At 40.9% G+C, this 20612-nt stretch overlaps 1 protein-coding gene across 1 annotated transcript in view; it reads right to left on the minus strand.

Moving 5' to 3' along the window:
- Positions 1 to 5265, minus strand: part of erfl1 (Ets2 repressor factor like 1) — a 47961-nt gene extending 42696 nt beyond the window's left edge. Inside the window, exon 1 of the mRNA XM_036558532.1 lies at positions 5168 to 5265. The gene's annotated coding sequence lies outside the window, so the exon portion shown is untranslated. The remainder of the gene's footprint in view (positions 1 to 5167) is intronic.
- Between the last annotated feature and the right edge of the window lie 15347 nt (positions 5266 to 20612).

The following is a 20612-nucleotide window of genomic DNA, read 5'->3' on the forward strand; positions in this document are numbered from 1 at the left end:
AAAATGTGTGGAAATGTGTTCTCTGGAGAGGATGTGTCCTTTGTCCTTGACAAGGGGCACACAAACTTTTGCATACAACAGTAGGTAAATGCCCTCTGAGACTTTGTTCTTTATTATGTCTTGTTTAAAAAGCATTCTGAACTGAAATGTATATAATGGGTGATCATATGTGTGTTCATAGTTGTGACATTACCACCATGATGAATTCGAACAGTGAAAAGTTTTGAAACTCTTACAATGTTTACTATGACGTTAACTGCTTTTATTTAAAAAAAAAGTAAGGAAAACTGGGCTTTCCATGAGATGCTCACTCTAACGTAATTAAAGTGAGCGTTTAATTTGAAAACAATTAACATGCCAGCTGAATTATGCTAAAGATGTTTTGAAAACATTGAACATGGTGCTTAAAATGTATCTGTTTGAGTCAATCTACTGCACTAAAGATATGTGAAAAATAAGGTAAATATGAAAATTTTGTTGATTGTCACTTTTAAAAATTTACTGCACAGCTGTGGTTCTTCTCCCAGAAACCCTAAAAATCAATCAGGTTTTTCATATTATGCTTAGAAATTCTGACTGCGTACAAGATCACATCACATGCTCTTTTCAAGTGTGCACCCTACTACTGCTAATACACACACACACACACACACACCCACACTCACATATATATATATATATATTCCCTCTCTCTCCTTCTCTCTCTCTGTCTCTCTCTCTCTCTCTGTCTCTCTGTGGGGAAAGGATCAGTCTTACCTTAATTGCTCTTAAATCGGATTAATGACTGACCGGGGACATGTTGACTTAATCTCTGATCTTGTAAAGATTCTCAACGTCTTGGCTGTGCCTGTTTCTTTCAAACTTGCCTCCATCCATCTTCTCAGAGCACTTACTCTTCCTCTCTCTGTCTTTCTCTACCATACTCTTTCCATCAATCTCTCCTTTCTCTCCATCACTCTCCCCTCTACCATTTCCTCTATTTCCCTTCTTATGTCACCCCTCTGGCCTCTTGCCTCTGTCTTACTCTGTCTGACTCACATTCAGCCTACATCCAGTTTTTATATTCTGACTTTACTCCGGTCCTAAAATGTCTGGAAGTAGCCCTAGTACTGTATCTCTCTCTCTCATTCTCTCTCCCTCGCTCTCTCTCTCTCTCTCTCTCTCTCAAGTACTTCTTGTTCTGTCAAAGTAATGTATGAGCACTGACACACCACTGTGCGTGCGTGTGTGAGTGTGTGCTGCAGTAGTAATGCATGGCCAGCCGTGGAGTGTTGTATTAGCACACGTCGATGGGAGCCTGTCATTGCCTCCTAAGTGCTTTGGCAATAGTAGGGACCTCCTGTCATGCCAGTGCAACTAATCTCAATCGAATTACATTGAGCTGGTATTTAGACGAACAGACAGGACAAGAGCGTCAGTCTGCTTGCTCGGCCAAGCAACTTTCCCGGTCTCTCCTAATCTGTGTGTGTGTGGTGGTCATCTGTAACTTTTGTCTATCTTCGCTACACTCCTAAAAATAAAGGTGCTAAAAAATGCCAATGCCATGAAAAAACAATTTTAGATCCCTAAAGCATGGTTTCTCAGCCTTTACCACCTCAAGGCCCACCTATTTATCACTACAAACATGGACGAATCGACCATGTGGGCAAGCTGGGCAACTGCCCTTTGGCATCAAATTGCTGTGGGCACTAAAACATTTCCTGAAAACAAAATTAAAGTAAATTAAATTAGATTAAATCTTTAGCCAAACAGTTAGCTTTGGTTCAGTTTAGATATTTTATGAAGGGTGAGCAGGACAAGCCTGCAGCAGAATTAAAAGAAGCAAATGTATTAGAGTCCCTGCAATATCACAGAACATTACGAAGAATTGGCTATGCTTTGGTTGAGATTCATATTCTGTTTATGTTTGACAGTTCAATCATTTGTTCACAGTTATCTTGTTTTGTAGGGTTAAATTATGTTGTCCAGGATTTTTCAAACTCCAGTGTTCTTTATTGGTGCACTAAGTTCTTGGCTCAACATTTCAGTGATGCGTTTGGTCTCATATCTTGACTTATGTTATTATCAATGAGTTTGTCAGGAGGAAGCATCATAACTGTACTACCCAGGGGTGACAGAAGATCTTCATCTTGCTGTGACTAGAAAATATGAAGGCCCACAGGAAAACAAAACTCAACTGCCTAAAAATGGCGTTGTTATGAAAACAAAGTGATGCTTGGGTGCCTACCCCTGCAACATGCAGCGTATGTCGTTAACCATAAAATATCAGATTAGGCTAATATAATCTTGTTTTATACTAGAAATAAGTCAGAATTTTGGCAAATTAAGGAGAAAGTTTCTGCAAAGCATTTATTTTACATCAATCGTTGTAAGTGGGTAAGTGAAATGTTGTGCCGTGTTTTTTGTTTCTAGAGATAAGGGGCACAATACTGATGAAATTGCTTTGTGCACCATTGTTACAGAGCTTGATTAATTGTTTACTGTTTAAAAAAGCATTTAATATTTCATTCTTATTATTAAGTGGTTTAATTCTTATCGATTTTTTGTTCCAATGCCCACTTGCTCCTCTTCGGTATGGACCTGGGGACAACCCGAGGGTGCTTTGCGGCCCACTTATGGTCCAAGGCCCAGTGGTTAAGAAACTCTGCCGTAGAGAACCTTTTGGCTGATGATGCCTTAAAGAACATTTTTAAAGAGCCCATTATGAGGCCCAATGTCAATGGTTCTGTGGGTTTATGTATCTATGACCATTTTATAACCTTTCTTTATCTTTGTCAAATTAAGTACACTGTCTCTGTTACCATGACGTTAACTGTATCTCCTAAATGGTAACTTTACAAAAACATTCTTGACATAACTAATGTAACAGAATTTTATTCTGTTCATTCATCATGAATTGTTCATACAGTATAAAGACAACTGCAGTGCTCAAATGATGTAGATAAAAATTGTAAGTAGTATTGATATTTAAAAGAGCTCTGCTCTGATTGGTTGCCCTATACTGTACTTCCTTCAAAAAGCAGTAGGGCCTGAAACATGTCACTGAAACACACAACTTCATGGGCTAGTTTAAACTGCTGTAGGCTGAATATGTAGATATATGTAAATATGTGTCATCACAAAGAGAATTATTTCAAAATGGCCTGTTTTTGCAGTTTAATTTCTATAAATAGACTGAATGGGTTAGAGAATGAATGGTAAGTTTTGACAGTTTTATCAGTGTTGTTAAGGCTCTATACCAATTGAAGGTTTCAGTAGGATCATATGTTTTAAGCCAAGAACTGTTTCTGAACCTTTAATTTTTAGGAGTATTCTGATGGAATTCCAACCTCAATCCAAAAGCAAGATTATAGGGCTATTTTCTATACATAGCACATTTTTATGAGACAGATAACATACACATAACCACACTAATAAGTTACCCTCATTTCACATACTCTCATAAATTATATTTCTTTTCCTCGGGGCAGTTCTCTCAAACTGGTCTCAACTTAAAAGCAGACTAATGAATTAGATGCTATGAATGTTCTCATTGAAAAGACTTAAGACAGGTCTGTAGATAAACTCACAGTTGTCCTTGTTTCTTTCCAAATGTCCTCCTGTTCCCACCCATGAACATAGCTGTCCTTCTCCTTCCTGCTCTCCCTCTTCTTTCTCTCTCCCTGCACTTGCTGTTGGGATTAAACATTATATCAGCATCCTTCTTTCCTACACGTTGATAAGAGTCACTGGGATTTGTCAAATTGGGCCCCATCGATTAACTGACCTTTACTACTCTCCACATGGCCAACAAGCCTGATCGAGAGATAGGTATATATATGTGTGCGTGTGTGAGTGTGTGTGTGTGTGTGTGTGCGTGTGTGCTGTTGTTGAGTACAATGTTGTAGTTACTAAGTGTGCAAAACAGAGGTTAGAGAGATAGGGGAAGATGTCAGGGAGATAGAATGAGGGAGAGAGTGACAGAGGGTGAGCAGCTGATAAGGTGCAAAAGAGTCTTCATTTTGACCAATTACTGTCTAATACAGAGTGTCAGTGAAAAGGTGGTCTTTTATACTTTATACCTGACTGGGAGTTGAATAAAAATTCAGTTTTATTTATGTAGCACTTTTTACACCATACACTACCTGAACTAATGAGCAAATCGAGGGCAACAGGGGCAGGAAAAACTCCCTAACAGTATAAACCAGTGTGAGAGGAAAAAGGACCCAAAAGGAGAAGCCATCTTACACAAACACAACACACCATAATTAAGTAGTACCAATGTGCACATAAAACTAAAGATAAGAAAGATTCATGAGATACACCAGTCTACAACACTATCATCTAGTGGGCTACTGAGTGTGTTAGCCATGTACAGGATGTTGGATAAGGGAATATGTTAGAATGCAGTTTAGTATAAGTGTAATGCAGGATTACAACTTCCAGAAGCCTTGGTAATTTGCATTGAAGGCTGACCTAAAACTGACCTAAAATCTCTCATTTAAAATTCCTGTATTTTGTGTTTAGAGTGAAAACAGATAAGAAGAGCATCTGTGCCTAATTGCTAATTGAGCTCACTAACTGTTAACTTGCTTCATAACCACATCAACTGTTAAATGGGCAATATACCTATAATAGGAGATAAAAAAAAAAGAAAAGAAGTTTGACTCCAGTACTTGAAAGTTCACTGGGATTGAACTTCCACTATAAAACATAACTAACATTTGTTAAACTTACTAATGCATCTAGAAACACGAGCTATTTCTTGTATAGTGCTTAGTTAAGTAGGTGAAGCTAGTTAAGATCAATTAATTTGGAAGGAATAAGTCCTACAGACTGAAGAGTCTTTTGCCCAAAAAGCTATGATGTACATGCGGATGAAATAGCGTCATTGTTATTGCGCATTAAACGATGTTAAAGGAGTTTGCACCTATTTCACTACATTTCTTGTCCTATGCCAGTAAGCTCCACAAATACCTGGTAATGGTGAGGTCATCAGGTTTATGTGGGAATAAAAATGAAAAAGTATTTATGGCGCGTATCGTCACATTTAGGTTGAGTTTCGTTTCCTTCAGTGCAGAAACTGCAGAGATGGGAGTAAAGATTGGAGCAGATGTGTATTCCTCCGAGATGAGACTCATAAGAGAGCATGATGAAGGTGGTTGGAGCTCTAGACGTTCAGACTTACCGGATCTCCGGAGTGGGGTTGCCTCAGATGGAAAGCGCGGGCCGAAGCCCGAACCGCGGACCCTTTCTGAACTGGACTGGGAATCGCTGGGTGTCACTGGATCCGATGGGAATGGCAAAAGAAGTTCTGCCGCTCCACGTCGCGTAGAGGATTCTAGAATGAAAATACAACAGACATATCAGTGTTTCCTCTCTGCATTTTATGTTTTGATGGTGACAAGTTAGCTGGACAGCAGACTTTAACTCTCTCTCTCTCCCTGTCTCTCTGTCTCTCTCTGCTCTCTCTCTCTCTCACAAACACACACGCAGACACGTTCAGAGGGCTCGAGAGACCGCGCGAGTCGCTCACACAGCCGCTAGCCTGCTGATTTCGAGGCTCTCAGTCATCAGCAGCACATCCCGATTACTTTAGTGAAAGTCGTTCTGTAGTCTGTGTACTAAAGTCAGAGCTTTGTGTTTAATAGCGGTTGGACCATCGTAAGCTGACTTAATCAGAATGTCAATAACGCTAGAGCTTATCGTGCTCGTGCGCTTTAAATAGGCTGTCAGCGCGTAGGCGAATTATTAATAAATATGAACCTCCGTATTTTTCATCCAATATATAAACGCAGCATTTTACCACACAAAACGTCCTGGGAGGGACAAAAATCTGAGTAATTTGAAGTTTCACTTGCTATAGGTAAGAAAATGTGGTGCCTGTGTATTTCTTTACCAAGCACCAAGTAGTCTTCTCCGTCCGCCTTTTACTGCGTGATGTTACTAAAATCCACGGTCCAGCAGTGCGATAATAAGAAAAAAAGAAAGAAAGCAGAAAAGAGTAGAAAATATAGAGCAAATATAAGAGTAATATGTACCTGTTAGGAACACATGGACATTTGGCACAAATAAAAGCGATGCACGTGTTGAAATACAAGATGTACTTGCGAAATTAATTATAGATTTAAAAGGAAAAATAAATATAAACAGCAGGACGCAGAAAAAAACGGAAAATTAGTCTGTTCAAAATTTTACTTGGAATTGTCAGATGAGCATCTGGAAGTTTCAACTCCAGATTATTTTGTATTTTTTTTTCATTATGCGCCAAGTTTAGACTTAGGCATGCTGTACTACACTGGATTGCTTGTCAGTTTGGTAAAACAATTTTCTAGAGATTATTGAAATTATTTAACATAAGTCAAATCATTCGTGCGTCCATTAGACATTCCTGCTTAAATAATAATAATAATAATAATAATAATAATACTAACAATAATAATAATAATTATTATTATTATTATTATTATTATTATTATTATTATTATTATTTCATCTAATAGAAGACTCAACATTTTCACTTCAGACATACTCTGATACTCTGACAGCAGCGACTAAGTCCTCCGCAGCGTGAGAGGTAGTAGGTGGAGGGTTAGGGGAGGAGGGAGGGGGGCAAAGCTGAGGGACGGAGAGAGTAGAGATTTCCCCAAATGCCATTTAATGTCGGAAATATTTCCACCAAATATTGACAGACGGAGAGACGCAGGAGGGAGCCGAGCCCTGGCACAGAGCAGCGCTGTAAGAGAATTAAACGACATTCCAAATGTCCGAAATCAGAAAGCGGCTTAGCCCGCAGTGAATTACACCGTCATGATAGAAATGAAATGAGCTGTGAAAACAGGCAAATACACGCGGTGAAATGTGTAGAATGCGGCTGTTTCAGGGGAGGATCCAGAGAGAGGAAATATCTGGAAACCTCAACGTGTTTAGTGTTTAGAATTAGGCGAACACGTTTGTTTTCCCCATCACAGATTAATTCCACCCCTGTTTTTAATTACTTAACAGCCACTGTGCATTCAACACGCTTTACAATGGATTACAATATCATTTAAGATATTACTTATCAGTAAATTAAGAAAATATTAAGATAATTATTTCCTCATGTTTTCACCGCACGATTTAAATATTAGATTCAGATTTAGTTTCTGCCAAAATCTGGCGCACGTCGTGTCATTTTGCTCTCAATTCAAAGTGCAAACTAATTTTTTACTTTTTTTATTTTTTCTGACAACAATATGTAACTTTCATAGAGGTATAACCTACTACTGTTTGTTGTTTTCAAAACTGAGATTTAGGCCTGACTGTTCATTTTAAACAGATACGAAAAAATAAAACATAGAAATCGGCAAAAATGTCCACTATGATAATAATTTAAAAATCAATTGGCATGTAGCCTGAAAGAGAGTCAATTTTTCAACTTAGTATTGAAACTTGAGACCTACAGCCTCTTCGGATCAGCCTCAAACAAACCCAAAAAAGTTTTTTAGAGAAAACCGCGAGGACCAAAATCGTGAAAGCGGGAGAACTTGAGAGACCTCTGGATTTACTCGTGTGGTACGTAGTGAATAATTTAACAAACGCAAACAACTTTCTGCTGGTTTCGATACATCTAGTGGAAGATCAGGACATCTGATGTGCTTAGACCTACATGTCTATATATCGATTTATAAACACCTGTTATCAAAAACAGAGCGGCGCAAATAATTGATGAGGCGCTCCCACTGCGCACGTGGATATGCATTCCAAATTGGCCAATGCGAGCTTTAAAAAAACATCTTTGATTTAACTTTTTCACTTTTGGAGTCGTGGCTCACCCCCTGAAGGCTTTTACATGGAAACTGGACATGCACTCTTACGGCCAACTTTTCCACAGCTGAAGCTCCCCCGGCTTAGCGGCCTGTAAGGTGTCAAAGCAAAAACGTGTTTCACAGAGCATCCATCGAACTCCCCAAAATCCCTATGACTTGTGTCCTAAATCTGGCATTTTGTCTGTTTTTTATTTTCATTAAAATGTATTTTTAGGCAATATTTTTAGCCTGTACTTTGTCAGTCAAGAAGTACGTGTATTTAAAAACACTTGATAGGCCTTAAATATCAAGTGAATATACGCATATAACTATGAGATAAATATAGTCCACTGTATAACTCAATATATTACTCTCCCTCGCATGTCTCTATTGACCATTAAGAAACGCGAAGAATTGGACTGGATGGCCGACGACTGGACAAGGGCAGGTAGAAGGGATGAACGCAGAGCTCATGAAACGTCTCCACTTAGCGAGTGAGTGACTGTCTAATTGACTGATTGATAGTGTGGAGTGTAGGTGAGGGCTCCGAGCACTGCCTTAACAAATATGTACACTGATCCGGGCTGCCACGAGCAACACGCAAAACTCAACTAATGTTTCTGCACACTGAACATACACGACACTGCCATTGAACTGAATGAGTCAACAGTCACATATACAAGCAGATTTTAAACATATCAGTGTCACCTTAACGAGTAATCAAGATTCGCAGTGTTTTTCTGTTGGACCTTTTGGTTATGAAAAATAAAAGCATAAACTATGAACATTGCCTAAAAAAGTCTAAAAAAAAGCAAGGGTAAGAAAAACAATTGCGGCTATTAAAACAAAAAACAAAAAAGTTGCAAAAATGTCTAAAAATAATAAAAAATAATAATAATAACAGTAATAATAATAATAATAATAATAATAGATATAAAATACATATATTTTAAATTGTACTATACAAAACAAAAAAAAGTTCATCAAGTTTACAGAAATAAACGGCCCCCGTGATTCTACACAAGCTACATAAATAAGCGTAATTCTATCCGCGCGCGGTGCGGTCACTGCCATACCTCTGCTCGTGCCGCTCCGGCGCTCCGTACTCTCTCCCTCTCTCCGCCGGGCCGCAGTTTGTACGGGGCGCTGGAAGCCCGGGACCGCGCGCGCACCTCTACACCACCTAGCACGAGCGCTGTGAGTGAGGGAGAGGGCGGGCGCGCGCAGAGGAGGTGCGCATCTCTCTCTCTCTCTCTGTCTCTCTCTCCTTCTCTTTCTCTCTCTCTCTCTCTCTCTCTTTCTCTCTCTCTCTCTCTCCCTCTCTCTCTCTGTGTAAGTAGTTAATTAGTAAATCCCCATTCGCTGTGCCTCGGGTCGGTTTGTTTTCCCCGGTCGACAAGCCGAGAGGAAAGAGAATTTGAAGTAGGATTCGACCCGTTTCCGCTCCTCTGTCTCGTATATGAGGTTAGAGAGTGTGTGTGCTCGCGCGCGTGTGTGTGACTGTGTGTTGAGTCCTCCCTCCCTTCTTCCCTCCCTCCTTCTCTCTTTCTCTTTCTCATTCTTTTCACCACAGGAGAAAGCCCTTTCTCTTCCCCTCGTTCTTGGCCCTTTCTCTTATCTTTCTTGTTTTGCCAACTCTTTTTGTCCGTGCCTCATCTTGGCTGTGCTCGGTTCTAGCATATAGCTCACTAATATTCACCCAAAAACAAAAAAAATATGAACTGAAGAGTCTTTTTAGTATTATTTGATTTGTACAAAAGCGCACGAGAATTCTTAGCATAAATCGTTCAGTTACAGGACAGAAACGTTTCTGTCTTAGACAGAGTTTAGGTAAACATTTTCCATGTGAATAATGAGTATTTTCTGTTTGGACACTGAATCACTTCTACTCCACAACCTCGCCACAACATGCGAAGAATTGGGGCAAATGACAGAAATGACTCACTGCATTATTAAACTATATTTCACTGCTTTCACCAGCATATAGACTATCTTTCCTACTACCTCATAAATTTGCCTCTTCTACCAAGAAGAAATTACTGCCTGGCTTTTACGGTGAACTGTAACGATGCACTTGCATGTTCAGCAGTACCCTTTTCCCTGAAGCAAAGGCCTCTATGGCCTCGTGGGCAGCAAACATGCAGTTTCTTTCAAATGTTGGCGATGAGTTACTCCACCACCACTGCAAGCCTTCACAGCCATTGACTCTGCCTAACAAACTTTAAGTACTTAATTGATCCCCAATCAGCTACTTAATAATCCATTAGGTAAACCTGTGGAAGTCACTCGTGTGTGGAAACAGGAGGGGGCGGTTGATGGAAAGAGGGGAGATGCTGAAAGACAGGAGAAAGATGGATCGTGAAAGGATGGAAGTACTCAAAACTACTGCCAGGGACTGAGATGTGAAGCACGCGGAGCGGGACTGCACAAACACTCCTCTTTGTCGCCCCCTAGTGTGCGATCCCACCTCAGAGCGCCACAACAACATCCTTTTTTTCAGGTGGTTCAGCCTCCTGCACCCGGGATCAGTTCTTGATGTATCTCCACAAGGTAAATTTGGTTGTTCTTCCAGCTGTCATACTGTCATATTGACATCTTCATATACCAAGTCTGAATCTTTAAAAATGCAGGACTTTGACAAAATGATACATTTAGTATTATTTCAATAAACAATACAATTGAGATGAATTAACTCTGATTAACAGTAAATCCCACTCGTGGATACATAATCACAGAATAATTTGCCCTGATGAACCCTAATAGAAAAATCAACAAAAATATTTGATTAAGGATACCAGGAATAACTGTTGCAACAAGCAACTTAATGAAGTGCATAAACATAAGAGGCCAAAACCAGCAAACTGATTATTGTAGAATTGATCACTCAGGCTTTGTTTAAAAACGCTACATACAATAAGTATGACAGTATGCTGAATGAAGTGTCCTGTAATTATAGTAGTCTCCCAGTAGACCTCAGAATAATGATAATGTTTGTCTGTCTGTTTGTCCATGAAAGAGATGAAAGATGAAAATGGGAGAAAAAGGACTTTTCAGATTTTTAGCATCTATCTGTTTTGTATTCTACATCTCTAACTTGAAACCAGTTTTTGGCAAGTAACATGGCACAGTAGTCTGCTTAATGACAACCGTGACAACTAATGAAGTCTCCATTAGGGAAGCTGAGCTTTTCTATTATTATTGATTGAGCTAATTTCGTCTCTTTGAGTAGTGCTTGTTGCCTTTTCAGTACAAAGTAAACCGTAATCATCTGAAGATGAGATGTTTTCTTTCTCAACAGTAAATTCATGAGGGCACTTTGCTTATATTTCCTCCTTAATTATACATTTACTCAAATATACAAAATCACAAAATGCATTACTTTTCATAGACTTTGTTTTGACTATGGCAATGTGCCATCCAGCAGAAGCATAAGTAAGAAATCTATAGAGGAAACAAAGGTGCCTGGCTTGGTTGAAGGGTTCTAGGAAAAACCCTTAGTTGGTAAAGAACTCACATTATGTGGAGGTTCTCTAAGCTTTAAAGGGTTCTTCACACTCACATCTCATCTACAAGAATGATTCTTTAAAGGAGTAATCATTGTTCACGTTCTTTAGAGAATCAAAAGGGATTCCTCTATGGGGCTTCTTCTATCTCACCAAAGAGTTCTTTAGTGTAGAGTGGAAGGAAAAAGGGAGAAAGAGAAAAGAGATGGAAGAGAAGAGGAGACGGGAGGAGAATGGATGTGCACGGGTAAGTGAAACAGAGAAGAAGGAGAGAGAGAGGGAGAGAGGAGGAACGAGGTGGCAAGAGAGCAAAGCAAGAAGTGAGAAATGGAGAGCAAAGGAGAGGTAAAGAGAGCGAGAAAGAGCTCCAGTCCCCAGTCTTAATCTGAGCAGGTCTGATCAATAGCCCATTTCCCATTGTTGCCAGAGCTCTTCGATCGCTACACCACCGAATTAACACACCCACTTTAATCTGAGGGGGAGACGGGCCCCATGGGGGGGTGGGGCACTAGCGTGGTCTGTGAGAGGGGTTGGGGGGCTAAAGGGGGGCAGGGGTAGCAGCTGTGGAGGCATCCTCAAATGAAATCAAATCTAATTGTTATCACTGTTGGGCCCAGTTTTATTACTACCACTGTTTACAATTATCTCTAACCCACTCGTCTTGCCTGTGTTGGCCTCTCATGCCAGCGACAGAGCATAACATGGACTGGACACAAATAAGCAGATTGAAACCAGTGGACTCGTCATTATGATTAGAATAGTATAGGCTGTATATTTAGTAGGAAGAAAATAGGACAGGATGGAGTGTGAGCTACAGTGTGAACTCCAAAGGCAGTCAGGAACATTTGAGGAACCCAACGGTTCCAGCATGGTGTGACATGCTGGCATTTTTTGTTGATCTAACACTTGTGTAGATACTTCACTTTGCCATTAAGCTCTATTCAGCTACAATCCTGAGATCTAAAATGCATCCTAAAGGCTGGAGAGCCTGGTTTTGTTGTGATATCTTACTTAAGTCCTTGATTTCATGCAGGTGCCCAAGAATTGTGTGATCATACCTGTACATGGTGGAATTTCTTCCATATGTTCTGTATTTTACAGAACATATTTTACAGTTTTATTTACAATCCATCTTGTGTTTTATGGGAATGGCTTGGACCAAAATGGCAAATCTATATGAAAGGATACTGAGTGAACAGTAATCTATAGATGCCATTATGCTACAATTGGCATATTCTCATTTATCAGGCGCTCTTCTAAAACATGACAGAAAACAGCACCATATTTGCCTCTAAATCTCGACTTCCACATGATGGATATCTCAAAATCATTTACCCCTCTTAGTTTGGTTAAGATAATTCCCAGAGGGTTATAAAAGTGAACTGATGTGTGTTGACTTTACCACACTAATCACTCACCTCTGTTAACTGACACCACCTGCCTCTGACCCTAGTTCACAAGAATCTGCTTTTTCTACTTGCCCATGTCACTTTATTTCATATCAGAGCAATTTTCTCGTTAGCACGAGGATTTAATTGTGGGTAATTAAGCATACTCCTCCAGTGGATGGAGCTGAGAGCAGTTAACTGTGGCTAAATTAGCTTCAGTTCAGCTGTGAAATACGAGGTTAAGTGAGGGTGGCATAAGAGAGTGGCGACTGGAATTAGCAACTAAAAAATGAAAATATAACACAAATTGGTTTGGATGGTAGAAATAGGTAAATTTTTTTTGGAGTGGCTAACATCTATATGCTTATATTACACTGATAGACTGCATGGTAAAACTTAAATGACAAATGTTACCACAGGAAAGAATTATTCATAATTAACCATTATTTAGCTAACTGTCAGTGAGTGAGAAAGCTCACCACTTAGTCCTAGTTCTAATAACTTTAATGAAAATTCTAAACACCACCCACTTTTATCCTATTCGTAACCTGTATGAATCTTTCTACAGACCAGTTGCTAAGCACTGCGTGGTCCATAAGTTCCAGTGACCAGGCCTCAGTCCATGCATTTAAATTCAAGAGGCAAACTAAGTTCCAAGAAAGCTACATTAGATAAAATACTCAGCTAAATAAAGTCTCCATGCCCTTTTCTGCATCGGTACTTTTATTTAAGCCTTCTGGAAGTCCATAAACATGCCCGATAGCCTCCAAGATGATGGGGAATGATTTAGTCATTGACTATTATGTCCTGTTGTCTCGACAATGGATGTGGGAGAGGCCATAATCAGGCCCAGGGTTTATGAGTGTTTGATCCTCAGTGAAGCAAGGCTTTTTACAGTAATAAGGCTGTTATAGCCTCTATAAATATTGTCCCTAATAAAAACTGACACTTTTAGGTGCCCAAGTTGAACTACATGGCAAGCTAAACTACAACATGTAAGTATAGTTCATTAAGTGTTTGTATATTTGTGCAGAAATTGGACAGGTAAGAACAACGTAGACCACATCCTACAAGCTTCCACACTGTGGTGTACTGTTCTAGGAAAAATCTTACATTAGTATATAACCTTTGCACTATATGGGGGTTCTTAACCCTAGAAAGGTTCCAAATAGCCCCTTTGGCGCCTTTGTTTTTAAAAGAAAGTGTACAGGTCCACAGTCAGGGATCAGTACATTCTTTTACATAGTTGAAGTCTGATCTATTTAATTCAATAGGATAATAAATAATTCTGATGTAGGCCTCCCAATTCCACTGAGCACAAGTACACTTATATCATATATAATGAAATAGTGTATTGATGGGTCTGACTCAAAGCAGAATCTGTTTAATCCACGTGTTCTGTTGCAAGGCTGACTGCTCAAAACACCAACCTTACATCTGCATTACCTAAACAACCAACCAAAACTTCAGTCCACTACAAACAGACCCCTTAAAAAGAGGCAAGTGAAAAAGAAACTGATAGAAGAAACTTTCTACCGCAATAATTAGCTCCAAACAAATTGAACAATCAATGCGAGGACAAATACACCATGCATCACCTTCCAGTTCCCCTTCCGTTCACTTTACTCACGCCCCCTCCAGCTATGTGATAGTAACAATGTGACACCTTTTTCCCCCCATCACAACCCAAAGTAATACTGTGAGGCTTTCTAATTAAAAAAGACTCAAACCTAATGTCATTGAAACATCTCAACAGCAGCAAGTCAAACCTTTCTAAAAAAAAGTCCAATAAGGTCGTGTGGGCTCCAAATGGACTTTTGCAATAAAATGTTCTATAGATGTATGTCCTGATTCAGACCCGCGTACGGAGGGAGAGAGGAACTTACCTGGCGCTGCTTCCTCACATGGACTTTGGTTCTGCGCGTAGGATTTCCGGAGTCCCGTGCACTGCTCCCACCAACACCGGCTGGAAACCACAAAAAATCAGCTGACATACAAGTTTCAATTGTTGCGTCCAGTTTCAGAGTGATTTCATGCCATGCACGGTCACCTACGAGCACCGCCGGCCACGCACTGCGAGAAGGAACGGCGAAAAAAGCAAGAGACCAAAATACGAGCGCAAAAACTAAAGCTGAGCCATTTCAGTACGACCACAACGCCACGACCCCTTTCACACTAGTTAGAACTTTAAGAATGAGAGAAAAAAGGTCGCCCACCCTACAGGTTCTTCACCGCCGTGTCACGCAAGTCCGAGCGCAGTGAGTAGCGGGACGGGGCGCGCGAAGGAGGAGGAGTAGGTAGGAGGTGGGTGGGATGGGGGGAGATCAAACCCCCTGCTCCGCACGTGACGAGAGCGCGCGAGGTGCAGCCGAAGCGTGCCGACAAGGAGCTGAGAAGAAGCGGAGAGAGGTGAAGGAGTGTCGAGGGGCGTGTGTTGCTCGTGGAGAGAAGGAGTGGAGGAGTGGAGGAGCGCGCGGTACGGGGGTTCCCCCCTACATCACACACCGAGTTTCAATCTGTCCGGTGAAGGCGCGAGGCGCTCCGGCGTCCGAAAGATTGACCAGCGACCGAGAGCGAAAAAAAGGGAATCGGCCGCGGAAAATATATGTAGACGGCGGGGGCAGATTGCGGATCGATCGGGTTATAATTTTGTCCAAAGTCAGAGAAAATAAAGTTCATGGAGGAATGAAATTTGAAAACAGATGGCGAATCTCTTTCACACTAAATAAGATTCGATCCCTTGGAATGGAGTGTAGATAATATTTGGTTGGACGTTTGATGGAAAATGACGGATTTTTCATTTTGGACAGGTGGGAGTCGGGGGAGTGCAGGTTGCGGTGAAGGAGGGCCAGGCATTGGGGTGGGGTGGTTAGGTGGGCTGGTGATTGGGGGGTGGGGGTTGGGGGGGGGTTATGTGGGTAGGTGAGTGTTGGAGGGGGATACAATGTGTCTAAGGACGAAAACTTGGTAGACGGGAGAAGGTGTGTTTTTTCCCCCGCTGTCCCTCTCCCTACCCCCTCTCTCTTTCTATCTCAAAGTGTCTAAATACCCCCCAACCACCATCTCTAGTGCTCTTCTAAAACGGAGAAGGGGGGAGCGAGGGAGAAAGAGAGAAAACAAGAATACCAAATAAATGAGAAATTTTCGTACAGGCACCGCTTCCGTGCGTTCCATGCTAGCAATAACAATTAAATATCGACCGCTTTCCCCGGCCGGAGAGAACCTGAGATACTCAGAGACTGCCAAGTACCGAGACCCCCACTCACCCCCTCCCTCTATTCCTCCATCTCCCACACACATCTATGTTCCCTTCTTTTTCCATCTCTCTCTCTCTCTCTCTCTCTCTCTCTCTCTCTCTCTCTCTCTCTCTCTCTCTGCTCTTTCACGTGTAATCCGAATCCATCTCTTCTTAATTCGTACCCTACATCTGCCCCTTAATCTAATTTATTCACTTAATTTCAATAAGGGTTATATTTTTAAAATAATAACCATACGCATTCAAGACTAAGAAACAATCGGCCAAACCTTAGATTTGACTGGGTTATAATGGACATTTCCTCTGTAATCCCAGAATTCACTTTCCAGAAGGCTTGCAAACAATTTTAGAATACCGTGTTTTTTTTTCCTAGAATGGCAAATGCATCTTTACCCATACACACCATTAACTGCATGGATTGATCACCATTTTAGCAACATGAGGGTTTAAGCACGACATGAATGTTCAGTCTGGTCTCTGACATGTTTGACAGATGAGTTCATTCCATATCTAGCACGTACTCCAGTCCAGAGTTTGCCTACAGATTATAACTGAATAATGGAAGGCCGTAATTGGATAAAGCGGGCATGATCAATTGAAGCATTCATCTTGTTTCCATTGAAAGTAAATGTCCTGTAAGATCAACAGATATCATTTCAGGGCTGAGATAGCCTATATACTTTTGTGCATTGCCAAAAATTTGCTCAAATCACCTACTGGGTTCCATGATTCTTAAGAAATAAACGTGAATGAAGCGTAAACTTCAATTAAAATCACCAGAGACATTCACCCAACTCAAGTTCACTGTAATGAACTTGCTTATGCGCCATCACCGTCAAGCTATAGGCTGCTGGTTAATTGTTGAGTGTGGTCTGTAACTTGATCCAATGTACAGACCTCAGGCTAACTGATAGCCCCAGTAACCCTGCAAGCGAATCTCTCATGATTGACAAGTGTGTTAGATAATAGGCACCCGGCTCGACATGTGCGCCGATGACATGTTGAGGGAGATTGAAGGCCTTACACATAAGCCAAAAGATAACTTTTCAAACGAACAGCACAACTAGGCCTATCAAAAGTTTCTCCATCACCGTCATTGCCTTTTCACTTGCTTCTTCTTTTTTTCCCCGCCTCAGAACTTCTTTCTCCTCGCACCCAAACCATTCGATTTCTATTTACTTCCCCCCACCGTTCTGCCCCCCGTTCGCTCAGTCTCCTCATCCGATCTCCCAATTTTCACACCTCCCGCCCTCAACGCACGCTATTAAACCCCATTCTTCCCCCCTCTTGCCCTGGTGGCCTTGCTCTCTCCCTCAATCTCCCCCCACTCCGCTCTCTCTCCCATCCTCCTCTGGCCCCCCTCCCGACCCCTCCAACATCCATCTCGTTTACTCGTCGTTTGCATTTAATTAGTTAATGCATTCATTATGTACGGCCCACTGCTCTACCTGCACTATAAACACACCTTTTCCCCTAAAAACTGCCCCGCGCGCTGGGCTATTTCCTTGGACACCACGCCCCCCCCACCCCCCACCCCATTTTTTCCTTTTACCCCATACCTCTTTTTCACTCTATTTCTCGGTCTTCCACTCTTTGCCCCCTACCTATTTCCCCCAGTCATCTCTCCCCCGTCTATCTCTCTTTTCCCCCCGTACACTCTCTCCTTCTCTCTCCGTGCCTTGCAGTCGCCTCCATCGGCGAGTCTCTCTCTCCCCGGCGTTGGAATTATGAAAAATGCGCCCATCGACAGAGCGCCTCAGCTTCGATTAGCCGAGATGGGACATGACAGGCCGCGATCAATACTTATACCGTCCTATAACGTGTCAACTAATGAATCAATCTCGGCTAAATTTTCCATTTTTCAAAAGCCGACGCGAGAGACTGGAATATCCTCTTTTGTAAAGATATTATTATCGATTTCGTCGGCAATTTGACATCGGGGGTAGTTAATTCCACTCTAGAATAAAATTGAAAACACTTGAGATTGAAGTGAGAGAGGCTGAGAGAGGGAGGGAGGGAAGGAGGGAGGCAGGGGCGGAACAGGAGGGGAGGGGGAGAGACGGTTGTTGACTTGATAAAAGAGGATAGGAAGATAGAAGGAAGGGAAAAGGGGAAGGAAGGTGAGCAGGGCCTAGCAGGGGTGCAAAAGAAAGAAAACAGTGCACTATCTATCTATCTATCTATCTATCTATCTATCTATCTATCTATCTATCTATCTATCTATCCATCTTTCTATCTATCTATCTATCTATCTATCTATCTATCTATCTATCTATCGATTTATCTATCTATCTATACCATTTCCCATTTGGTCAAGTCTCCATGCAGGAATACCACTTTCCCAAGTTTCCACTATTCAAATGTTCCACAGGACTAGTGAATTTTTGGTTTTATGTTTCACAAGGGTGTGTAAACCAAAAATCTTAGCATGTCCTGCTTTACCAGGTTAGCATTTTAGCATATGCTCATATCATTGTGCACAACGCACTGTTGTGTATGTTGTGTTCATGCGGGTTTATGAGTAAACCAGTTTCAGTGGTGAGATGTGAGAAGAGAGCAAGTGTGTATGGAGAGATAGAAAACTAGAGAGGTAGAGAGATAGGAAGAGATAGAGGGATTAAGAGAGAGAGGAAAAGAGGGGATAGAGAGGCAAAACAAGAGAGAGAGAGAGAGAGAGAGAGAGAGAGAGGGAGTCAGCATGTGTGTCAGAGTGAAATATAGATGGAGGAGGCCAGTGTGTGTGGGGGTCAGAGAGGTGCAGTGTAACTGTCGACAATCACTGCCTTATTTACCTGTCAAAAACACTATCATCCCACACAGCCACAGCCAAGCAATTTCTGCTGTCGCTCCCTCCCTGCTCTTTCTCTCTTTCTCTGCCTCCAATTACAACCTAGAGGGCTATTTCTCTTCTGGACAAAAACACTGCCCACTATCCCTCCCTCTCTCTTCCGATTGCCCTCTTTTTCGCTCCCTCTCTTGCCCTTACTCCTTCGTCTAGCCTTAGCCAAGAGTTGCAGAGTGGAAATGAACAAGCTGTAAACACACACCACTTAGCTGTGTGTGTGTGCGTGTGTGTGAGTGTGCACACGTGTGCACAAGGTAGTTGATGGAGAACCCCACACTTTTAGCATGGCAGATAACCTGAACGTGGCTTCATCAAGCGGTTTTAAGGCCCACACTTGTGCGGCAATAGTCTTTCATAGTGAATTCTAAAGGTGTGCAACAAGGCCGTGATTACAGTTGTTGTCACTTACTTTTGCTTGGTTCGAATGTATAAATCAGTTTGTATAATGTATATTATTTGTATGTTGTCAACAAAAGACCATAACTCACTCCAAAAGCTTAACTCATGCTTCGAGAATTAAATAAAGCCATCAATTAATACAATGTCATCAAATAAAACGAGCCTTTATTATTGCTTAAATCAAGTCAAAACACTAAGAATTGCATCTGTGTGACAGGGTAGCCTAAAAGTATTTCTTTACCTCATGTCTCATTGAGACAGTAACCTACTATGCAGTACATTCTCTAAAAATCAATCAATCAATAAATAAAGTAGTACGAAGGTTTTTTTGAGCAGAAGAGCTTCTTTTGGTCCCCCAATGAAGCATCACATAATGTAAAGGCTTCATACCAATTTAAGAGGTTTTTCAAAAAGATGGCTCTTCAAGGATTCTCTAGTAAAAATGACGGTTCTATATAGAACCACACACACATATTTTAAGCCGTTTATCCTGCTGGGTCACGAGGGGAGCTGGAACCTATCCCAGCAGTCATTGGGTGGAAGACAGAAAAAACACCCTGGACAGGTCACCAGTCCGCCGCAGTATATAGGACCGTGAACACTCAAATTTACCTGATTAAATGGTTCTTTGTATGGTAAAATAATTCTTCAGATTGATCAAGAACGTGTTGTATATGGTTTTATTTAGAACCTTTTTGAGAAGTGTTCTGTATAGCACCAAAAAGCGTTTTACTATGTAGAACCCTTTTCAAATGATTGCATCCAGAGCCATATACAACACATTCTCCATATTCTGAGTGTTGGTTCTATACAGAACCAATGTCTTTACTAAACCACTCTTAAAGAACCATCCTTTTAAGAATGTAGAGCCTTCCATTATGTGGATGTTCTTTAAACTTCAGAAAAGTTCTTCACACTTAAACATTTACACCATTACACTTAAACAACCATTCATTACAAATTATTAATTAATATATTTTTCAGCATCAGGAAAAAAAGCAAAAACATATATTTAACAATAAATTACATAGAAGTCTCAACAACTAAATACAATATCACATTTTTATTCATTCTTTGCCTTAATAACAGCTTCAAATTTAGACTCCTCAGTCTATAAAACTTTACATCTCATGTCCAGTTTTGATGTACTTGAATTTACTGTCCTTTGACTTTCTTTATGCAAGTGTATTATCTTAACTAATCTCAGAAATATCTCCTTTAGCAAATTTGTAAGGCAGCTAAGGTGTGGTTGGGTAGTTGCTTGTGTCAATGTTAGTGTTTCTTTAAAGGGAGGCATGATGTCAGTAACTTATGCTTGATGGCCAATTTGACTAAAAATTAAATAATGAGTGGCCTCTGACGTCTCCACATCACTGCACATTTATAGTAATGTAAACAAAATATAAAGGTAATACAACAAACCTATGAAAAAAACATTCACTGTAAAGTGAGATT

Source organism: Colossoma macropomum, unplaced genomic scaffold, assembly GCF_904425465.1.
Source record: "Colossoma macropomum unplaced genomic scaffold, Colossoma_macropomum, whole genome shotgun sequence".
Lineage (NCBI taxonomy): Eukaryota > Metazoa > Chordata > Actinopteri > Characiformes > Serrasalmidae > Colossoma > Colossoma macropomum.